Below are 13,262 nucleotides of genomic sequence, written 5' to 3' on the forward strand. Positions count from 1 at the left end.
CAGAGGGATGGACAGATCTGAGCTCCTGCACAGTACATATTGCTGATAGCTCTATTTCCAAACTGACAAGTAGCTATCTTTTAATCAAGCACATTGAAAATCTTGTTTCTGAACTTTATGTCTCTCAGTGAAAAAAAAGAACCCACAACAACAACCAAACTCCAAGTTTTTTTCTCTTGGTATCTTGTTACTTCCCTTAGTTCTGAATCTTTGTAAGAGTTCCTCAGGTTCTTTTATATTTCATTTAAACTACAATTGTAAAGAGTCTATACTACTTGAAGCAGGTAAAAAAAAAAATCTGTTGCACAGGGTACTGCAAAAAGTTTGACACGCCAGCACACTAGTAATAGACATAAAGAAGGAAAATAACACAGAGCACAGAGGAAATTAAAAAAAACCCAAAACATAACAAAACAAAATGAAACACACACACAAAACAAACAAACAAACAAAACACAAAACAAAAAAAACAACCAAACAAAAAATTTACTTGAAGATTGTTAAATATTGTTACAGTAAACTACAGTAAGAAACATAAACCATTCCAGTACATTTTAATAGATCTTAACTATACATGAAGTATCAGCTTTCTGGTAGTCATCTTTGAATGAATTACTTCACTTGATGTATTTAAAAATACCAGAAGAGAGATCACAATAAAACTAAACAAAATGTCACAGGTGCTGGACACTTCAAGGTTCAGATTCTTTTGCCCGATATTTCTGTGGTTATATTCAATGAACAAGAACATTCATGAAGTCAGAGGAGCTCAGTCTTTTGAAAGTGGAGTTATTGGAAGTACCTGAAAGAACATCTTGACCATCACATAGGTCTTCAATAGTAACTGAGCTGAGTTCCCAGGCATTCTTTTCAAATTACATAAGAGGTTTAAACGTACCTCTAGCTACTCAAACATCTTTAATAGCCTGTCTGTTAATTATTTTCTTTTCTTGAACTGAATCATAGAATCATAGAACAGTTTGGGTTGGAAGGGACCTTTAAAGCAGTAGAGACATCTTCAACTAGATCAAGTTGCTCAGAGCCCTATCCAGCCTGGCCTTGAATGACTGAGTGACTAAGAAAACAGGAAAAAAAGTTAGAGATTATAATTATTTTATAATTCTTTACATGAAATGAATGATTTTTTTTTGAGATTTATAAGCATTTTTTACCAACATCTCTTCCTCTTGTTCATTTCTGCAGTTTTACATTATGGAGAGCCGTGTAAGGGAAAGGGACCTGGGTGTCCTGGTGGACAGCAGGATGACCATGAGCCAGCACTGTGCCCTTGTGGTCAGGAAGGCCAGTGGCATCCTGGGGTGTATTAGAAGGGGGGTGGTTAGTAGGCCGAGAGAGGTTCTTCTTCCCCTCTACTCTGCCTTGGTGAGACCACATCTGGAATATTGTGTCCAGTTCTGGGCCCCTCAGTTCAAGAAGGACAGGAAACTGCTGGAGAGAGTCAGCTAATTATAAGCCAGCAGCGTGCTCAGGTGGACAAAAAGATCAACAGCATCCTGGCTTATATAACGACTAGTGTGGCCAGCAGGACTGGGGAAGTGATCGTCCTACTGTGCTTGGCATTGGTGAGGCCCTTCTTGAATACCGTGTTCAATTTTGACTCCTCACTACAAGAAAGACATAGCGGTGCTGGAGAGAGTTCAGAGAAGAGCAATGAAGCTGGTTAGGGGTCTGGAGTCTTATGAGGAGAGGTTCAGGGAATTGGGGATTTTCTCAGCTTTGAGAAAAGGAGGCTTGGGGGAGACCTTATCACTGTCTACAACTACCTGAAAGGAGGTTGTAGCATGGAGGGTGCTGGTCTCTTCTCCCAAGTTGCATGTGATAGAACAAGTAGAAATGGCCTCAAGTTGTTCCAGGGAAGATTCAGACTGGATATTATAAAAAAAATATTCATGGAAAGGGTTGTGAAGTACCGGAACAGGCTGCCCAGGGAAAGTGGTTGAGTCACATGTGTAGATGAGGTTCTTAGGGACGTGATTTAGTGACAGTGTTTGGTTATGGTTGGACTCGATAATCTTGAGTGTCTCTTCAAACCAAAATGATTCTATGATTTTATGAATGCCTACCAAGGCTCTTCCCCGCTATGTCTTGTTAAGCTGGATGCCATTTGCCATTTCTTTTCAGGTTATGGTTAGATTTTCTTTTTATAAGTGACAGAGAGGAATTTCGTATAAGTTTGGTTTAAAAAAAACCAAAACATTTTAAATCCATGTATTTTGTTTGTTTTCTGTTTTCAACATTCCACAAAACTGAGAGAGGTGGAGTCTATATAATCTATACCCTGACAACTGCCTGTCCTACAGCAGCAAAGCATGGAATGGCAGTTATAATTCTAAAATGATGAATAGGGTCAATATAAGTTTTTAAACCATCTTCATTTTTTAAGGTCCTCATCATACAAGAATATTTTAGTTTTATACAAATACGTATATTACAAAATTCACAAGCCCATGAGAGTGTTTACTACCAATTTTTTTCTGCTTTGATTTTAAAATTTGCTTTGTTTGTTGAGTCCACTGCTTAAAAGAAATGTAAAGTATTTTTGTACATTTTTAATAAGCCTAAATTCTGACCTCAGTCCTGTAAACTTTACTCCAACTTTTATTTTGGCTAAAATAAGCATGATCTGTCTATTTTCCCAAAATCTTCTTACATTGAAAAGTCTATCTAACAAATCTACCTTTGTCCCTTACTGTTTATGTTATTTTATAGAAGAGAGCAAAATCATTGGGTATTTCTCACTGCTTTCAGTACAAAACCAAACTGAAATGCTGCAAGTTACCTCTGTATAGTGAATTTGATTTCTGTGTTAATCTTGGAATCTCCTATTGGTGATATATGAGGATTTCTCCTTTATGGCATCTTCTGTAATGAAAATTAATAGAACCCTTGTGTCTGCAGGTGTCACAGACCTTTTTTACAGCTGCTTTTTTTCTGATACCTGCTATAAAGCAAAGACAACTGATAAATCCTGGTACTGATAAAAAAATCTAAAAGATGAATTAATGAGATTAAGAAAGCTTTGTGCCACCTTAATTCCATTCTCTCATTTGCAATCATCAGTGGAACTGACTGCACTGAGCAGATGACAACAACACAAGCAGGTTGCTTGGCTGCATAAGACTGAGTAGCTGAACCCTCCTGAGCTTTGTAGCGGAGTTTTCCCTCTCCACTCTGTGAATAAAAGCCATCACTGTTTCCTGATCCATTCCATTTTTCTCAGTTTTACGAAGTGTTAACTAGAGTCCACACATCATTTACAGTCTAGTTAAACTCAATTTTGAGGACAAGTGGCATGTTGACTACCACATGGTTCTTAACCAAAGATGAATTTTTTTCATCATATTATATGACATATATCTTTCGCAACTGTTATGAGACAGTGAACTTCCAGTACAACTGATACTGCTGAGAAAGCAAGCAATGTTATCTGCAAAGAGTATATGTTTTATTGTACCAGAAACTCTTTTTTTTCAACCAGTAGTATTTACAGTGACATTTAGGCAATGTATTATACATTCACAGCTATGCAAAGCAGCAATTTGAAGCATGTTAAGTAGGCTTTCCAAAGAAGCCAAAGGGATTTAGATGCTAAATTCCCACTGAAACTGAACAAATGAAAGAACCTAATTCATTTACACTTTTTGAAAACTGCAGATCAAATAAAGCATTTCAGATACAAACATTAATTTGAAGTGTTATGCTTTGTATTTATTACTTTTTGCACATTAAAAAATGAAATAATTGTGATAACATAGCGATATAATTATGCATATGACCCAAAACTAAGTAGAACAGGGCTAAAGAGACACTTTGTCATATTTAAACTTTATTTAAATCAATCTTTTCCATTAAAAATCCACTATAATTTAAGGTTAATGTAATGCAGTAATTTCTGTGGACATTGTGATTTTTTAATACACACATCTTATATATCATGCTATTCAGAAAAAAAAAAAAAAAAAGTAGTAAAAGACTTAATTTATCATTATGCTCATCCCCCCACTTAACAATTTACTTGAAGCATATGCACTACATTTTGCAAAGTCAAGGTACAGTTTCCTGGACTGGATTTGCTAACTGGCCCATGTAAAATTCCAGTGCTCATTACTCGACAGAAGGTTCATTTTAACATCATTTGAGCAAAATGAAAGTATTAAGAAAACTGATGCAAAACTTGACTCATAAGCAAGTATAAGGTTTTGTGGGCAGTAATACCAGCTGTTCGGTCTTGTATGCTGCTTCATTAAACCAAGATTTTTATGGCCTAATTTGATTTTTTCTTTCCAATTTGTACTTGCTTTGTGGACAGATCACTAGGTCTGAAATACATTTGAAGGAATCAATAAAATCATGGAAAGCACATGAAACTTCGAAGAAAGTGATAAAATCACTTTGGTTTTAAAGACTCTTAAAGCACAGAAATATTCAGAAATGAAGTTTTCTTTAATTTCAGTCTTTATAAAGCATGTTAATTGACAATAGGAACTATTTTCACAGTATTTCTGGTTGTACACTCTAATACTGACTGTGCTCTCTACTAGGTCATGTCATCGCCAAGACAGCTGTGGTGAGTACTGTAGCTCACTGTGAGTGCAGTAACTGCCTGCCAGATCATAGGATAGGAGCAACATCATCTGCACTCTTTGAAGGCTACTTGTATTAGAAAATGTCCTTATGTAAATAAGTATATGTTAAAAAAATTTAAGAGGGTGTAATTTCAAAATATTTAAAAGGAAAAATAATTTACGCTAAAGAGATCACATTTAATTCTTTAAAATAGAAATCTTAAGTAGAATGTCTGTTCCCTCGGTGTTGATATTGAGATGTAATTCAGTGATGACTGAAGAAAAGCTGGAATGATTTTGCTGATAGTATTAAAGCTGCTCTAAATGTTTGTTTGTTGTTGTTTTGTTTTTTTTTTTCCCAGCAGTGAAAAACTGAAGAATTTGTACAAGCTGACAAATCTCCATAGATGCCATATGGGAGCTGAAACAGTCTGATCATGCTTAGAAAGAATGAATCTGAAGACAGTTGGAAAAGTTTTTCTATAAAGCATGACAAGATTGCTTAATTAAGAGCTCACTTGTTAGATTTTTCTTGCATCTTCTGTTGGTGTACATTACAGAGAATATAGCAGAAAATCACACAGATTCAGATTCATGTTCTCAAATTTCACCATTCATATCAACAGGAGTGACCAAACATCCCATCCCCATTTTTCAGCATTCCCAGATTACACCCCTTCAGAATCTCTTCTCCCTGTGATTTGGTTGATTTTACCAATTCTTATTTTCCTCTTAGTTCCTTCCTCTCATCATTGGCTAATAGTATACTGAGTGGGTTCAATTTTTGCATTGATTACCTTACTAGGGAAAATACTAATTGCTACATAAGTGTCCATTAAGTTACTACAAGGCTCAAATTTGTGTATTTTTAGAGACTTTGAGTACTGCAAATAATACAGAAATTTCCTTGTGCAAATATGTAAATGTTTAAGGCAAAATATTAACAGACCAAGAGATAAGGAATGATGTTACTTCAGGATCCAGTAACGGTAGGATAAAAACAAACTAAATAAATGCTAAAGTTAATTTAAAAAAATCTCAAAAAAATAATTGATTCTTTCTGAAGTTTCCCCCTTTTTCCTTCCATCATGGTCATTTATGTTAATGAGATTTATCAGCTGTCATTGGGAATATGGACTTACTAGAGCTCAGCCGCTAGACAATGGTAACTAATAATACCAGTAAGCTGACTGCTATTCCTCACCTGTCTGCAACTCCTACCTCTCTATTCTCCCAGATGTTTTGAACTTGGGGGCCTGATCCACCATTGTAATAATTAATTATTTGAAAAAATAGAACTATGTAGAACTGCTATAAAGAAGAAGTACTTCAGTGCTAACATTTCCTCCATTGGCTGTCTTTAGCTGGCATTTAGATTTAGGGAGCCTAAACTGCATTTTTTTTTCACCTGTGTGATCCAACATCCTGATGACCATTTTGTATTCTCAAATATTAAAAGTAACAAGCAAAGACAAAATGTTGGTATGAGATGGTGCGGTGCCTTACATCGTTGGAAAGAATAATCACCTTAGTCTTCTCTAACTCTGCTAAGGATACACATTGATCCTTCAAGATAGATGCTAGGTCAGCAGCAACTTCAAAGAAAAACCTCTGTTGCAAAGCTCAAGGGAACAGTCACCTTGGGTGGAAAGGAGCTACAGAGGGCAAGGCTTTTTCCTGTATTAATTGAGAACCCTCTATGAACTTTCCAGTCAGGAACACAACCATTGTGTTATGAAATGTTTTACCTAATTGCAGTGAACATTGCTTCTTTGTAGAAAGTTCATTAATATAATAATATGCCTTGCAGGTACCTCTCAGGATCTTTAAACATCTTAAAGCAATGTTATCACAGCCCAACTTTCTTCTCAGACAACTGAGTTGGATGTCTCGACAGCAGAAATAAATTACTTGCCTTTATTCTACAAAATTTTCTGAATTTTTTAAAGAACTTGAGTAAGGTTAGACATTTTTAAAAATTATTCTGAAATAAAGGAGTCAGCTGGTTTGTTTAATAGTTAGCTTTATTGACACTCTTCTGGTCTAGGACAGTATGCTAGAGAGATTTTTTCCTACATTATCTTGCTATATCTCTTGTCAGAAATCGTGAGACTAATCCCACTTCCACTGTGTAACCACAGTGCAATTCTGATTTCTTTGGAGTTATAAAGCAAAAAAAATTGCTAAGAAATGAGATTCAGGCCCATGTACAGCTACATGTACTTTAAAGTGAAAGTTAATTTCTAAAATCTTTTGCTTGACAGTAAATTTGTTATCAACTCTCAAACCTGAACGAGGCACTTAGACACCTCGATATTTCTTTGAGCCTCAACTTCTAGTCCAGAGGCTCACAAATCTCTTGTGAATCTTTTTCTTAAATTCAGTCTCTGTGCAGACATCTCAGATACCACAGGGTACATTTAAGTAAGAGTAGTTTGAGATATTTAGATAATTGGGCTGAGCTATCCATGTTAAAGAAGCATTTGAGCTGCTGAAGGTAGATGCCACATTACAAAAGTTAGATTTTTAATGGGCATTAAGAAACATACATACTAAAAGCTTGTACTTACCCTCTGAAAAGCATTTCTATCCTGTTGTTAGTCTTCCTTTTATTTACGTCTGTCATATGAGATAGTATTTGAATATAATATCAAATCACCGAGTTTGACTAGAAAGCCTATAAGGTAGGGTTAACATTCCAAGATAGTCCTTAAGAAAAAAAAAAAAAAAAAAAAAAAAAGCTGAGTCAAAAATACACAACTATGACTTCATCACTCTGCTCAGTGTGGTTGCAAGTTCTTTTACAAAATTATGTTATGTAAAAGAGTGACCTGATTGCAGCTATGGCAGAAGTTCAAAGATTTCAGTGCCTACAGTCAGCTAAGCATTTCAACTTATCTGTACTCTTCTATCAGCTATTTCAAGCTGAAACTTTCTGGAAAACCTCAAGGGAAAAAAAAACAACCACCCCCCGCCACCCCCCCCCCAAAAAAAAAAAAAACCAAAACCAAAAACAAACAAAAAAAACCTCCTAACAAACAAAAAAAAACACCAAATCAAACCAAAACAACAAAATACCCACACCAAAACTAGTTCAATGATATTTCTGTAATTTTCTTATTTTTACCTAGCTGCGTATTTTGTAGAATGAAATTACTTGCTTTGTTTTTTCTGTGCTCCAGCATATGATATAGTCAAAACTAGAATGTGAAGTTCCTAGTAAAACCAAACATGAAAAATAAGATTTATAGTGGTGGAAAAAGAAACTTCTACATTAATAATATAAATTAATATCTGAACACTACTCAACATATTTAATCTCTCCCCAGGCATCCCAGCTACCATCCTGAGAGCTACCAACATCTTTACATGCACTGAATTTTATTACATTTATTCAGAAGAGTGATTTTCTTCTTATTTTATCTCATTTCAATTTCACTAATTTCACTAAGAATACCCAGACAGACACAAATTGAGACCAGAGGTGATTTTTATGCTTCTTTCTCTGAAAGAAATTACTGCTATTCAACATAATGTGCATGTTGGGGATTTGCTATGTCAAGAATCTAGTTTGAGATTAAACTAAGAAAATTTAAGTAGTTGGAACCAGTTTGTCATTATAATATTTGAAACCCTAAACTTTGACATTTTGGGCTGATAGCAGCTGTATTATTATAAGGTCATTTCAAAAGTGGGAGGACAGGTGAAGAGGCAAATTTAAAGTAATTAGCTGTGGTGATTTCTTTTAAGTATCTAATTTCAAAACTTTTAGGTCATATTTTCAAGATTCTACCTATAAGCCTGAGACACGTTTCTCTGAGCTGAAGAACAACAGTATTGGAGTATCTGTAAGAAACTCATGAAGATGGATTTTCAACATGAATATACTTTCTTGAGTTTGTAACATTTTCATAGGTAGTTTAAAAACTCTGCCTTGACTTCTGAACTGTTGGATGATCTGTGCACAGGGGATCTAGTGTAAAGCCCCTGCTCAGTGAGAACTAAAGGATTTCATGAAAATCAGGGAGAGGGAGGATCAAAGTATGTTCTGCTAGACACATTACCACCTTCTCACCCACTGCTTCTCTTGTGCAATGGTAGCTATCTGCATTAGCAGAAGAAGACCGGGCTACTATAACTCTGGGAAACAGCTGTGGAGCCTTAAGACTTGTTCACACATCCCCCTCTGACTGCAGCTGTGCAGGCAAAAAAATGCTGTTTTACTCCAGCCTGTCTCCAGTTGCCTGTGCTGCCTTCTTGCCAGCTGAGCTGCTCTTGTGAACACTCCCTGATGGCTTTCAGTCCCAAAGAAAATGCCTAATAAAGACCAACATTTTACACTTCCCAGCTTCATTTGAAGTGAAGCTTGGTGGGGAAAGTTCAGATGAGTTGCTGGTTTCCAGAGGTGGTAACCTATGTGTAAAGTAGAGGAGTGAGAACAGAAACTTCTGCAGGCAAAGTGGTGTGTCAACAGGCCTTGCTAAAAAGGGATTTCTCCATGTCTTTGAAGTTTGCCAACAAGGCTAAATGTCTGTCTCTATTACTTAATTTCTGTCTTGTGATTCATCATGGGTAAACTGATGCAGGAAATATATTTTGAAATGTTTTTAATTAAAGATTAGTCAAACAAGTATTTATGTCTGTGCTTGTGTATGCTAATACAGCAATATCTGCATCTGATAATATTGTTCATCCTATGGAAGTTAGGGCATGGTTTAGTGGTGGACTTGTTTAACAGTTGGGCTAGAGGATTTTAAAGGTCTTTTCAAACCTAAATGATTCTATGATTCTAAGTTTTCATTTGCTTTCATGGGAACTTTGCTTGGTTGTTTTTTAGTGAAGTGTTAACTTGCTTCTTCTAAATGTCCAATGTTTATAAACTTCACAAACAGAAGCTTCTTAAATTTTGTGAGATTGCAGATAGAAAGCAAAATTTTTATCTGAAGACATAAATTCCATGGTTATAAATATATAAAAATATGTTTATTTCAAAATGTGAAAGGAAGAATGTATTTTGAAATTAAATATCAGGAATACAATAATGCCATTCTTCAAAACCTGAAATAATCCACTTAAAGCGGGATAGGTTTGAAAATTATTAGTATTCTTCAGACTCATCTGTGAATTCAGCTTGTACCTTTTGATCTGAATTGAGTTCAGCAATGAAGAAGTCTTGTCATTCATGAATAACGGTTAGCGCTATACTTTGACTTTTCCCTCAAAAAGCCAATAGTCTATCACATTTCTGTTTAGGATTTATTCTGACCATACTATGAGACAGTTGCTTCCAATTAATTTGTATAGACATTGAATTCTCTCGCAGGACCAATGCACAGACAATCAATAATTAACTTTGTCAGGTGGCTAGCAGCCAGAACCAATTATACTGCAATGCAGAAGTCTTCAGCCTCTTATAAATAAAAAGGGAAGTTGCCGTAATAATGGAAAGCTGAAAAAGTAAATAGAAGAATTCTTTACTAACATGATAAATAACCTATTCCCTATTCAACTGACTTTCTCCTTCAGCAGTTTTTGTCTTGCTGATTGCAAATAATCAATACTCTGAAGTAAGATAAACAGGACAAATGCCTACAGTCTGTCTGATCTGGTTTTCTGTAACACTGATTTTGTCATTAATTCCTTCCCTCCTCCCAGCTTTTCTTTACCCATCATTACCATTGCATGCATCAACAGTAACACAGGCATTCTCTCTGATGTTAAGGTTAAAATTCCCCACAACTGACAAAATAAAATTAATTACTTTTGGCTGTGTCATCTAACCCTACCCATGTCACTAATCACTCTGCTACAGACAAAACAGCAAAGATCATCAGGGCTCATTACAGATTCTTTATTGTAATTAAAATCATTCGGGTACCAGAGGCATACTCTTGCCTGTCTGACTCATATGGCATGACTGTCATGTGAGTTGTCATGTGGGTTGCACCAAAGGCTCAAGACATTCAAAATATGAGCTTTCACAGCTCAAGAAATAAGACTTTATCCTATAGTTACTTCAGTCTAGTGATTCTCCTACTGGCTGGTGAGATCTTTGCTGTAGATACTAACATATGCATTTGTACTCAGCCGTATTTCCATGGATGATGTTAGACGCATGAGAGATGCAATTAATATGTGGCCCCATTTAATCAGTTATATAACAAGGCTGATACAGCTGGACCCAGAGGATCGTATTAGCAGAGAGCTGTCTTCTGCTGTAGCAGGGCTCTTTCTGTGTATCTGTGTGTGCGTGTGTCATTCTGCCTAGTGCAAATCCCAAGAGCCACAACCAAGCTACAGCTGCTACTCGTGTGCCTGCACTTTCCCTCCAGAGGAATCGGTCCCCGTCCTCACAGAGCTGTCATGATCTGGCTCAGACAACCACAGCTGGACTAGCTTGTTTGCTTATATTTTCTGTTTGTTGATCTGTCCTTTGATATTTAAGCCTTAAATTACCACTGTGCTTGTAAATTACAAATGCTCAGACTCTCTTGCCACAGTATTTTATCCTAAGTAATGAAGCTTGTCTGTCACTGGAGAGACTAAATACAAGACCTTAACTTGAGACTAAACCAGACTGTGTAAATCACGCTCCTTTCTTAACTGACATAGCTGAACAACAAGAGGTTTATTCCATTCCCAGGACTTGATGCATGCTCTTCCTTTTTAAACAAGGAGTGCTTTCCACAGCATCCACTTTAAAGTCACATGGCTTCCAATTCAGTGGGTTCCACGAGGTAGAAAAACCAGCATCGTTTCATGATGTTTTTTGAAAGGAACATACAAACATCTGAAGTTAAGAGAATCATCCATACATAAAGCCTAAAAGATGCATGGTGTATGTATTGGCTCAGGGTTAGATGGATTGAATTTCCCCCATAGCAACCTTCATAGTGCTGTGTTTTGTACTGGTAGCTAGAAAAATGTTAATGGCATGCCAGTGTTTTGGCTACTGCTGAGCAGTGCTCCCACAGCATCAGGGCCATGTCTCTGTCTTTCACCCCTCACTGGTAGGCTGAGGGTAGGCAAGATCTTGGGAGGAGACACAGCCAGGACAGCTGACCTGAGCTGACTAAATGCATATTCCATACCATATGACATCTGCCCAGCAATAAATGCTAAGGGCAAAGGGGTTGGCGGGGAGGGGTAGGGTGGGTTGTATGCAGGGGAGAACATTCATTATTGCATTTGTTTTCTGAAGCAATTGCTACTTGTACTAAAGCCCTATTTCCTGGGAAGTGACTGGACATCACCTGCTGATGGGAAGCAGAAAATTAATCTTTTTGTTTTCCTTTGCTTCCACACATAGTCTTTGCTTTTGCATTATTAAACTGCCTTTATCTTGATCGATGAGGATTTTTTCCATCGTATTTTCTCTCTACTCTGTCCTGCTGAGAAGGGGAGTGCCCTGGTGGGCACCTGATGTCCAGCCAAGGTCAACCCACCACATTGTACAATAAGAGAAGTCCAGGGAGAAAAAAATCACATGAACTTTTATCTACTCAGACTTATCTTTTGCTTTCCCCATCCCCTCTTGTCTCTGCTTTTGTCATTCCTGTTTCTGAAGTGTGTCAGAATGTAAAAATGTAATGTTTTCTTTCCTGTGATGCACACCTAATTGTATTTTCAGATCTCTTATTATCTCCAGCTATCTCTTAAAGGCAACAGACCAGATTATCAGTGGTGTAAATGGACCTTGTAAGATTGAAACACATTTACTACCCCACCCAAGTGACTGCCTAACTGAGACTCAGTTTTGGAACCATCATTCCAGGCAGCCTTTATAAATTAATTCTTCAACAATGACTGATGGAAGGAGCCACAAGTAACCTTTTCAATCGAACAATGAAGAGTACTTTAAAAATCAAAACTTTAGGGAATTTTTTGGATCATTGTACAGATTCATGGATACTCTGGATGATTTTCCAGTCTTCTAACTTAACTTTCTTTTTACTTTTTCCCCTACTATTACCTTCTGAAAACATTCCATCTATTTTAGTTTTCTGATGAGCACAAATCCATCATAGTCTGTGTGTTTACTTCTTTTCATTTATCTTTCAAAGTGGTTTATTTATGAGTGTAAGTTGTTCTGGTTGTTAGTTGATTAATATTAATCTTGTCATCTGCTGCATTATTTTATAGCCGAATTATAGCAATATTCATTCTGACTCTGTGTTTTGGATATAAGAGTTCATTACTTCACACGTTTTTTCCCTTATCTCCTTCCATATGTTAAGACTCAAACATACACCCATAATAGCAATAAAAAAAAAGAATATTTTATGATGATGCAAATATCAAAAGCAGTAACAAGAAAAACTTGTCTAAGTTTTACAATGCAAAAAATAGAAAAATATAAACAGCATTGATTTAGGCACACCAGTTTGTGTCTTCAGATAACAAATAAAACCAAGACTCTGAGTCATGATGGAAAAATAAAGAGAAATTATCACAGACATATTCAAGTACACAGAAAAAGGAAAAGTTCACTGTTTTGAATCAATTAGTCAATGCAGCTTTTAACATGGCTGTCCTTGCTTGGCATTAGTCTGTGCTTCTATCAAAGATGAGGAACTATGTGTAATCTAATGGAAAAAAAAAAAGAAGAATTGAATATCCAGCACTTTAGTGTAGACTCCATGTTTGGTGTAGACTTCATCAAATTCTTTCACCAGA

This window comes from Patagioenas fasciata, chromosome 2 (assembly GCF_037038585.1).
Source record: "Patagioenas fasciata isolate bPatFas1 chromosome 2, bPatFas1.hap1, whole genome shotgun sequence".
Classification (NCBI taxonomy): domain Eukaryota; kingdom Metazoa; phylum Chordata; class Aves; order Columbiformes; family Columbidae; genus Patagioenas; species Patagioenas fasciata.